The following is an 11208-nucleotide window of genomic DNA, read 5'->3' on the forward strand; positions in this document are numbered from 1 at the left end:
GGGGTTGTAGTGTAGGGTGATTGTTGAGTGTATGTGTCTTAGCTGTGTCTATGTGGGTGTAAGTTGTCGTAGGAGAGTCTATTGGTGCCTGACATGGGTATTCCCAATTAGAGACAGCTGATTTCTGTTGGTCCTGATGGACCTATTAAGGTTAAAGCCATAGGCTTTCGTTTTTCGAGTGGGTTATAATTGTCTATGTCGACAACGTATTGTTAGCCTGTATGTGCACTACGTATTAGCTTCACGGATTCGTCGTCGTTGTTTGTTGTCAAGAGTGTTTGTTCGGGGTTCTCCTTCTCTTAATAAAAAGAAGATGGGCTTATTTTCCTTACTGCTAGCGTATACTCGTTTGCACACCGTCATCCTCAACACGATCGTGACACCACTTCTCATTCCTATGCTTCCTGGCTGATGTTTTTGCGGTCCACTTTGAGATGCTGGCGGTGCTTTCACTTAGTGGTAGCATGAGGACGGGAGGTCTACAACCCACACAAGTGGCTCAGGTAGTGGCACGCTCATCCAGGATGGCCATCAGATGCGAGCGTGTGGCAAGAAGGTTGCTGTTGTCTGTCAGCGTAGTGTCCAGAGCATGGAGGCTGTAGTGAGGGCAAACAACCAGCAGCAGGACCGCTACACCTTCCGCCTTTGGGCAAGGAGGAGCAGGTGCGTAGCACTTGCCAGAGCACCCTCGCCCAAAATGACCTCCAGCAGCCACAATATTGTTTGGCAGTGTCTGCTCAAACGGTCAGAAAAGACTCCGTGAGGCAATGGTATGAGCCCGACGTCCACAGTGGACGGCCGTAAGGTTACGGTTCCAGAATGGAGTTGTGCTTACAGCCCAACACCCGTGGCAGGACGTTTGGCATTGCCAGGAGAACACCCAAGATTAGGGCAAACATTCGCCACTGGCGCCCTGTGCTCTTCACAGATGAAAGCAGGTTTCACACTTGAGCACATTGAGCCACGATGTGACCAGACGTGAAAGAGTCCTGGAGACGCCGTGTTACCCAAACGAGAACGTTCGCTGTCGTCAACATCCTCCAGCATGACCAGTTTGGCGGATGGGTCAGTCTATGCTGCTGGAACTGTGGCAGTTCTTGTGGGGGACGCACATCCCTCCAGTGCTCGCCAGAAGGTAGCCTGACTGCCCATTAGGTACCGAGATCAGAAACCCCTTGTGGACCAATTATGCTGGTTGCGGTGGCCCTTGGGTTCCTTCCTAATGCTAGACCTATGGGCTGAGGTGTCAGGCATCCTGCAAGAGGAAGGCATTGATGCTACTGGGACCTGGCCCGCCCGTTCCCCAGACCTGGAATCAATTGAAGCACATCTGGACATCAGAGGGCGAGAACAGTAGGCATTGATACACTGACAATTTTGCCAGGTTTACTACTTACCAAAGCATGTATCAGAGGTCTAGTCAATTTTTATCATAGGTACACTTACGTGATTCGAGAAGGAATCTAAAACAAAAATCCAGAAAAATCACATTGTATGATTTTTAAGTATATTAATTTGGCATTTTTTGCATACATAACCAGTATTTGATATCAGAAAAGCAGAATCTGAAATATTATGGTACAGAACCTGAGTTTGCCAATTACAGAGAGGGTCATACGTTTCCTGGTGGTAGTTCTTTGAACACAGGTTTGCCACACACTGCAGAGCAGCGGATTTTGCGCCACTCCTCCAATACAGACCTTCTCGCAGATCCTTCAGGTTTCGGCGCTGTTCGCTGGGCAATACGCGACTTCTCGGCGTCAACCTCACAAGATCTTTCTATATGGGTTCAGGTCTGGGAGCACGGCTAGGCCACTCCAGGACCTTGAGATGCTTCTTACGGAGCCACTCCTTGTGCCGGCTGTCGCATCCTCTGTTTCGTGTCTGTCATGCTGAAGACCCAGCCACGACCCATTCTTCAATGCTCTTATGAGGAAGGAGGTTGTTGTGTCAAGATCTCGCGATACATGGCCCATCCATCCTCCCCTCAATACGGTGCAGTTGTCCTGTCCCCTTTGCAGAAAAGCATTCCCCACAAGACATGATGTTTCCACCTCCATAGCTTCACGGTTGGGATGGGTCTGTCTCTTGGGGGTCAAATCGAAAAAGACTGTACTCATCCTTCTATTCCTCCAAACACGGAGAGTGGTGAAAAGAAATTAGAGCAAAAAAAAGCTACAATAGAGAAATAATAATACGATAACCATTCAGACCAACATATGACCTTACACCCTCCCCGCCCCCCCGCGGTATCACCTCCACTCCCTGGAGATTGCGTCCGGATAAGATACTTTCCAGACGTGAAGGCTGCTGAGGAGCATGCCGCTGGCTGGAGCAGGGGGGACCTTGCTGGTGATGGGTTGATGTTTTTCGATGTGATACTGCTGCAGGATAAGTCTAGTGACGGACGGAGGAGAGGATCGTGCGCGTGCACTTAAGCCCGGTTGTTGTGGCTTGTGGTGATAATGTTCTTAATGGTTCTTTTGTGAGAGATGCTGTGATATAAGAGTGGCTAACCAGCCCCACAAAGCTGCTCCTCTATTTCAGGTCATGACGCAGGTCCTTCCGTTAGTTCTGGCTTGATTACGTGCTCCTCTCCACCAAATGTCCCTTCGCCAGGCTCGGTGAAATGAGCTCAAGTCTTTTCGTACTGACCCTAGGAGGCCCCGCTACTCTGGGTCGACTCCCTTGTCTGAGTCAAAATACCTAAGGGTCGAGATCTCTCGCAGTGAGAGCCCCAGAGCAACCGAGGGCTTTTTGTGTATTGTACCGTCAAATCACTTATGGAACTTCAATCTTTTATCTAATGTAATGTGCTGCCAACAGTTGTTGCCTCTCACAAGCTGCTTGGCTATTGTCCCAATGGTTAGCCCTCCCAGCCTTGTAGGCAGGGCCGTCTACTATTTATTCCCTTGATGGTCCATTAATACACAGGCTCTGCTGAGTCTGTGTGGGCCAAAGTTCGTGCATCTGTGCTGGCGAGATCACACTCTAAAGACGGTTGAGTCTGATTTGAATTGGTCGTCGGTGTGAAGTAGGACAGTGGTGTCTTTTTATTACAGGGTGAACGAGTTCCAAACAGGTTTTGCATTAATACACAGAGTATGGTGGTATGAGAAATACAAGAGATGTTATTTCATGTGGGGCTTCTTAAAGAAAACTAACAGGTCTGTGAGAAAATAGCCCGCAGAGACCATTTCTCTAATGAAGTTCGGGTAGCCTCCGTGCTCCAAATACTTTTATGTCATGCAAAAAATGCAATAATTAATACTTAAAAATCATTTACAATGTGATTTTCTGGGAACTTTTTGTTTTAGATTCCGTTCATACTTCACTAGTTGAATGTGTGTACCTATGATTAAACAATGACAGATCCTCTTACATGCTTTTGTAAAGTAGGAACCTGCAAAATCTATGGCAGTGTATCAAATACTTGTTCTCTACCCACTGTATGACAAGTTTACATTAAAGTCATTAGCAGTGGATACGTGCGCTCCCTTAGTCGTTCCATTCTGGAAAGCGGGAACTTAACAAATTGAAGGGCTGGCAAAAGTTCAAATACCGGTTAGCTCTCATCTTTTATCCCCCCTGTTCCAGAGTGGCGAATGAACTCCACACAGCCTGCCTATGGGTGCTGGTTGCACATGTGGACCCAACCCTGAAGAGTCTGTTGCAAGTATTGAGCGCCCAAAGTGCTCTTTTGATTATCACAAACTCGATCACCTAGATGTTGTGTAGGGCCTGAAATTTTCGTCTACCAATACTGAGCCACTAACATCGGGGAACGATCATGCTCGACTTGCTTCGCGTAATCCACCAACGCCATCGTGCTACCACAGATGTCCATCGTTAGGAGTTGGCGGTGTGTGTGCTAGGAGTAGTTGTCATTCTTCCACCACTATTGATTCGTCCTTCTACTTACTCTCATCCAACAGTAGCGTCTGTGTTCGAACGTGTGATGATTCAAAGATTGCGGGTCTTCTTCACTGCTACGATGCGTCCAGCTAATTTCACATCAGCTGAGCTCGCATCGTCCATGCCACATCACATCGGCCTCTCATTTAGTGTTCCTCTCTCTCTCTCTTCTCTCTCTCTCTCTCTCTCTCTCTCTCTCTCTTTCTCTCTCCTCTCTCTCTCAGTCATCTCCTCACTCTCTCTCTCTCTCTCGTCTCTCCTCACTCGCCTTCCTCATCTCCTACCTCGTCTCTCTCTCTCTCTCTCTCTCTCTCGTCTCCCTCTCTCTCTCCTCTCTCTCTCTCTCTACTTTCTCGTCCCTCTCTCAGGTTCTCTCTCTCTTCTCTGCTCTCTCTCTCTCTCTCTCTCTCTCTCTCTCCCTCTCTCTCTCTCTCTCTCTCTCTCTCTCCTCTCTCTCTCTCTCTCTCTCTCTCTCTCTCTCTTCATCCGCCTAACTCTCCCAGTCCCGGCCACATGCAAGAGGGAGACTAGCGATATGAAAAAAGGGAAAAGCGTCTGCTGCTATTTCTAAAGCTAGATCCTCCCCTTCAGAGCGACTGTGCCAGGAGGAGGAGGGCTTTTACTACTCTGGGGAGTTTAACCCTCTGCCTCTATCTCTCAGCTCTGCCTCTATCTCTCAGCTCTGCAAGCAAGTCCAGCTACTAAATACCCTGCAACAAGTAGCTTTTGGGCCTCCGCCGTTTGACTTTAGGTTTGGTTGCCCTTTTGAAAACGTTTGTGGACTTTTTTCCTGCAGCAGATTCCATACTTTTGTATATTATTTTGAGTTATTGTACATTGCGCTTGGATAATTGTGTCGGTAGCTACTGCTTTTAACGTACTCCACGGTGTGTTGCATTGCCTGTTCGCCATGTCGTCCCTCTTTGGAAAATCAGGATGTGCTTCTTCATGCTGAAGATGAAGATGGCTGTGTTTTCGGCGACCGCTGTGCATCTGTGGTGGCAATAGCTCGTTTAGTGTCTTGTCACGTCGCTTTGCTTTTTCTGCCTATTTTGTTTCTCACGAAGAAAAAAATCACACACACACATACTCCTAGACTTTTTCACCCCTCTTACCATTTATTTCCCCCTCTCCCTTTCTCTCCCAATTCCTCTTTCTTTCGTCCTTTCCAACTTTCTCTCTCTAGCTCTCCCAGTCTCTCTCTCTCCCTCTCTTCCTCTCTCCTTCCTGTGAAAGGGGAGTAGGAGGGCGGTGCAGCAGTGGCGGAGGGTTTTTTGGGACAGGTGCCAATTTCAAACAAAAGACATAAAAAGGCAATGAGTGAGAGGCCTCCAACGAAATAAAAAAACACAAGAAGTGATTTGTAGTGATCGTGTACTGTATGCTAGTCTGTGTGTGTGTGTGTGTACGTGCATGTATGTGTGTGTGTGTGTGTGTGTGTATGTGTGCAAAAACAAACTCTTGCAGGATTTCCTGAGCACCCGATTGAGTGAGCGAGCGGAGATTTAGAATTCTCTCTCTCACTGTCTTGTGGAGGCATTTGAGTTTCGGACTCGGAGGGAGGGGTGGTGGGTGAAAAGGGAAGGGGTCCTCCTTTTTGGTTGCTGTTGAATTATTCACATTCCTGGGCCAACCAACCCAAGGCAGAGACGGGACTGGCTGACTGGCTGTAGCTGCTGCCTTTAGCAATCATCCGACATGCAGCTTGTCTGTTTGCTAACATTCCTCATTCAAATACTTTTTAACTGCCAGACGGGGATGACCATGCGCCTCCCAGGCACGAACATGGCCTCTTGTGGCGCAGCCCGGTGATAGACCGAGACAGACTAAGGGGTGGCAGACAGGAAGACAGCCCAGATATGATTCACTTAGCTGGGGTAAAGGCAGCTCCCTGTCACCCTTCTCTGGTTCTCACCGGGAGTCTGAATCTAACTAACTAACTGGCTGACTGACTGTGGCTGCCCTCTGTCTTGTCCCTCTCTACAGGATAACTACATTATGGTTCTGGATCTACTACCCTGGTGGAAAATAAGGCCTGTCTGGATTTCAACATCCTGGATTTCGCATCCTTAGTTGGTGTGTGCTGCTGACTGTCTACCCATGTCCGATTTGAGGTAAGTGGTACATTTCTAAGTGTGCTTCCTTGCGTGAATGTGTGTAAACTAGTCTGTTTAAACCACACATGGAAGTGCACATTATTTTAATATTGTTTATTTTTAGTTTAAGGATCTCAGACTCATGCAATGTAGAGATTGACTTCTCAATAATACACTATATAGATAAACATCAGTAACAATAACATACCACGTCCCCAAACAACCCAGCATTTTGATGTTGCCAGTTTGTACTTCGATGAAGAAACTGCCAATGTAGTTTCCGATGTAGTTATAGTTCCTGCTTCCCTCATGGCTGTGTTTGCAATGGTCAGTGTTTGGGGTCAAAAGCGGGGGACAGTTTTTGAGGGACCAGAGCTGAGTGTGGTTGCTGTAGTTTTGGGAGACATGCCAAAGCATGGTAGCAGGGCTGTGACTCTCTCCCAGAGTGGCTTTTCAGTTAACTACTGCAGCTAAGAGAAAGCCATCAGAACGTGTAAATCCAAAAGATTGTTGTCTTATTCTTAATTCAAGCGCTTACAGATATTGGTCGATTTTATTTTGTTTTTCATCCGTAAATGCGGAAGATAATCAAAACAGTCACATGATGGTTTAATTGTTTATATCAATGTCTTTTTATACTGTGCAAGTCAGTTTCCATTTTTCAACAAATGTTTAATTTAACTTTAATCGACAAACAATATATTATTTTCTCAAGCGTATTTGCTCAAGTGGTCTGCCATGTGACACATTTAATATAGCAAAATTTATATGTATAAAATTCGGTTTATATAATTTCTTAGAAAATATGGCCCTTTCAATGTTTTCTCCTATTAAATGGAAGAACAAATTCTGCTGTATGAGTATAGGCTTCAAAAAATAATAGGCCCAAAAATCCATCGATAGTAGTTGTGGTATGTCCAGTGTTGACGCAGATTCTGATAGACCTTCACCAATAGCAGGAGGGTATTTTGATTTAACCAATAGCAGTTGACTTAGAAGTAGGTGAGTCATCACAGATAAAACACACGAGAACCAACATACATTAGATGTCCAATACTCTATTTTTCACCACATAACACTGGAACACTATAAGACTTACAGAACACCGAAATAGATTATGTTTAGGCCTATAACATTTAGCTTTCTTTAACAAATAGAAATGATCCTTCATACGGTAAGATACTAACTCTTATTTTATTATTGTAATGTAGCCCCTCGTAATAAATTGTTGTTTCAATGCCATTAAAAGCAATCATACATTGTCTCGGAATATACCATATTAAAAACTTTATCATAGGTGTTAACTATGGCAAGATGAGGGACAGTGTGTTGGACTAGAGAAGGGTGATGAAGATATGCACGTGTAGGCACAGGGCGTACCCCCTCTGTCTCAGGCTTTTAGAGGCCTAGTGGGAAGGAACGAGCCGAAACCTAGGATCGCAATGTGTTTCCAGAATGTTCTAGAATTTGGCGAGCTGTTCTAGAAACTGGTGAGGCATTCTAGAAGGTGTTATAGTTGTCATTGTACCTTCACCATGACATATCATCCAACACCTAAATACAGAAAGATGATTTTAGGCACGTGTCTACTGTACCATTTCTTACTTCATTTCATCAGCGGGTTGTATAGTTTCAGGGTATAGAAAGGAAAGATCGTAAAAGAGGACACAGTGGATCGGCCCTCCAAAGTTAGTGTGTGTGGGTATTTATAGTGGTATTGAAGCACATGTAAACATAAGATACATTTCAGACATACTGAGCCCATTCCTGGGGTATGCCAAAGGGACTGCTTGTTGTAAGGCAGACACACACCACACACACACACACACACACACACACACACACACACACACACACACACACACACACACACACACACACACACACACACCACACACACACACACACACACACACAACACACAACACACACACATATACTGTCACGTAGAGGCAGCAAACACCCAGACACACTCGATGCCATGTGCTCCACAATAGACCCTGGGTTTAACGATGAATGGAGTTCCCACGCCTCTGTAAAGGAGAGGAGGGCACAAACCCCTCCTTTTAGCATTCACATACACAAAAGCAAAATAAATTACACATTTACACGCAAACATACACACTATTTACACACACACTTATACACTTACATTCGATCACACTCAAAACAAACACACTCCACACACTCAGAATGTGAAAGATGTGTAAGAAGAGACACTTAATTACCATATTATGATTTTAGAACCATATGTTTTGTTAATACTCATAAGCAAAATACAATTTAAACATTGACAGAGAGAAGTGCAACACCACTGCATTCGTGAGAGAATTGATTGATGAGAAACAGAATCGAAAGAAATGTAGGCCAGGCTAAATTGCATTCAGACAATTTTTGAAGATGTGATTGCGAGGTTGGGTAAGTGTTTGGGCGCACGTTTGTGTGTGAGAGAGAGAGGGACAGACGGAGGGAGGGAGAGAGAGCCAGAAGGAGGTAGAGAGGAGAGGGAAATAAATGGTAATAAAGCTGGTTGTGGGAGGAATCTAAATGAAGCATTGAAACAAAAGATCTGTCTACGCTTGGGTTTATGGGAAATCTAACAGCTTATTCAAGTCCAAAGACTGTGTGTGTGTGTGTGTGTGTGTGTGTGTGGTGTGTGTGTGTGTGTGTGTGTGTGGTTGTGTGTGTGTGTGTGTGTGTGTGTGTGTGTGGTTGTGTGTGTGTGTGGTGTGTGTGTGTGTTGTGTGTGTGTGTGTGTGACTGAGCCAATAATAATTGTTAAGTCCATTTTTGCATTATTTACATCAATATTTACATTATTCACAGTTATTTAGTTATGGGGGTTTGCATGATAAAATGTCTTATCAATTGTAATGTTTGAGGTCAAAATGACAAAAAGTATTGTACTTACAGTTGTTGCCATTATTACATTGGTATAAACATATCCAGACTTCAATCAGTATTTTAAAACAAATGTACATTTGCATGAAATTCTGGAAGTAAATATATTTTTTAAATTGAACAATATTTTTTAAAATAATATTATATTATAATATTATAATTTTTAAGTGTTAGCCTTTGCACATTTACGTTTACTTACTCACACATAGTTTACAATTGACTTGTTATGAACAAACTGTTTACACTTTACGACATAACTGTGTATTGTATTGGATGGTCAACATTTGATATAGGTGCAACATTTCAGGTGTGTGTGTGTGTCCATACACATTCCAGCTCTATCCTAATGAACTGTTAATTTATTAACATTTAGACGTTCTAATTTGAAGATGCAGAATATAAAAACAACTTTAGTGTGACAATTTTTTTACATTTATTTGATCTTTATTTAACTAGGCAAGTCAGTTAAGAACAAATTCTGATTTACAATGTCGGCCTACACCGGCCAAACCCAGATGACGCTGGGCCAATTGTGCGCCGCCCTATGGGACCAATCACAGCCGGTTGTGATACAGCCTGGATTTGAACCAGGGTGTCTGTAGTGATGCCTCAAGCACTGAGATGCAGTGCCTTAGACCTCTGCGCCACTCGGGAGTCCGAGTTAAACTCATTATATATAATTAAAACCATGCGTTTCTGGTTTGTTTAAAGACATTATGTTGACTTGTATACATCTATATAGATTTGTTTTATGTTTTCCTGCTATAGTGATCTAATAAAAGTTTTCCCCTGTAATTTTTATGATTACAAATAACCTAAGTGATGAAGGTCATAGATAAGCAAATGAGGACATAAATCAGGATCCACCCGAAGGAAAGAGAGAATAACAGACATATTTCTATTCAAGTTTTAAATAGACATTTACAGCAATAACCCATACGATCTGTGAACTTCGGCATGTGGGCCAAAATAGCAATGCTCAATACAGAAAGTTATTTTATGGACAGAGACACCAGCTAGAGAGTGAGCGTTTACTTTGCGCAACTGCTTGCATTTGATGCCAGTCGGGCAAGTAACTGTCCAATACTGTAGTCCATTTTGGTACAGTATTCTGAGTCCTGATCACTTCAGCATATGGGAATTCAGTCTTAATTATATATTTGAGCAGAGGTTCGGGGAAAGCATAGGCCTGGGAGTGCTCCTGTACCAGTCAACGTGAAGTGAACTTGCACTGGGCAGACAAACTATATACAAACTATATGCCAGTTTTTACTAAATCAAACCGTAATAAATGTTCTCTGTATTTGACCTATGTTGCTCTTATTTAGTTGAATTTCTGTGCCAAGTTCTATTTGCTACATTACTGAAGCATTTGTTTCTGTGTTTGTGGTTTGCTTGACGGGSGTTATTGTACTTCCAGACTTTTAGATGAATTTAAGTTGTTTAAATGTGTTGTTTTATTTTTGCAGGCTGATTGGATCTGGGGGTGATGTATAGAGACAGAACAGACCCMGGATTAAAGGTGAAATTAGGTTTAATTTAAATATTCTTGGTTCTTAAGCTTATTAAGGTACAGTTTATATTGGTTTGGTATTCGGTTTGCTTTTCATTGTGTGATTTTCATTGTACACTAAGTAAAATCAATGGCACTATGTAGCTGTTGGGTTTAACCTGAAATGAAAAGCGTCTCGCCTCATTTTTCAGTAGCCTGCAGTTACACAAAGTTAGTCAAATGTTTATGATGCAGTTGTTTGCTTTGAATGRACCCTCGCACTCACAGTATAAGAGAAAAAATCTCATCTAGTAGACTGTGGTTACAGTAATGTTAGTGATATGTACAGTACAGTAAAAGCTGCTCATACTCTGAAGCCGCCAAAGAAATCAGTGAAAGAGGGAAAGTAAATCCAATACCTCAAAGGTCAGATGAAGATGAAGAGACAGTGGACTGCGGTTGGCTCCCTGAGAAGTGCAACCCACAGTGGGTTGGCACCCTGAACTACACAAAGTCCCTATTGTCAGTGGGTGCACTGCAAACAGCACTCAATAGACCTATAAGGCCTACGGCTCCAGTCCTGGGGGAAAAGCACCACCTGTTGGCCGTTTGGTAATATACTGCAGATTGACTAGGCAAGTTCTAGAATCATGCTTGTGTGATGAGTAACCTTGCCTGAAACCTGTAGACTTATGCTCCCTTAGTGAATGCTCAGCCTTTATGGGATAACATGAATGCTCAGTGGGATAACATAGTCTTTTGGCATGCTGGAGACCCAGGTTCAAACCCCGGCCATTCAATATT

General features: G+C 43.7%; 1 long non-coding RNA gene across 1 annotated transcript in view; it reads left to right on the forward strand.

The window, feature by feature from the left end:
- LOC112069692 (uncharacterized) overlaps window positions 1-10470 on the forward strand; it is a 38498-nt gene extending 28028 nt beyond the window's left edge. Inside the window, exons 3-4 of the long non-coding RNA XR_002893775.2 lie at window positions 5902-6029; window positions 10382-10470. This is a non-coding gene — a long non-coding RNA (uncharacterized lncRNA). The remainder of the gene's footprint in view (window positions 1-5901; window positions 6030-10381) is intronic.
- The last annotated feature ends 738 nt before the right edge of the window (window positions 10471-11208 follow it).

Source organism: Salvelinus sp. IW2-2015, unplaced genomic scaffold, assembly GCF_002910315.2.
Source record: "Salvelinus sp. IW2-2015 unplaced genomic scaffold, ASM291031v2 Un_scaffold1082, whole genome shotgun sequence".
In the NCBI taxonomy this organism is placed as follows: domain Eukaryota; kingdom Metazoa; phylum Chordata; class Actinopteri; order Salmoniformes; family Salmonidae; genus Salvelinus; species Salvelinus sp. IW2-2015.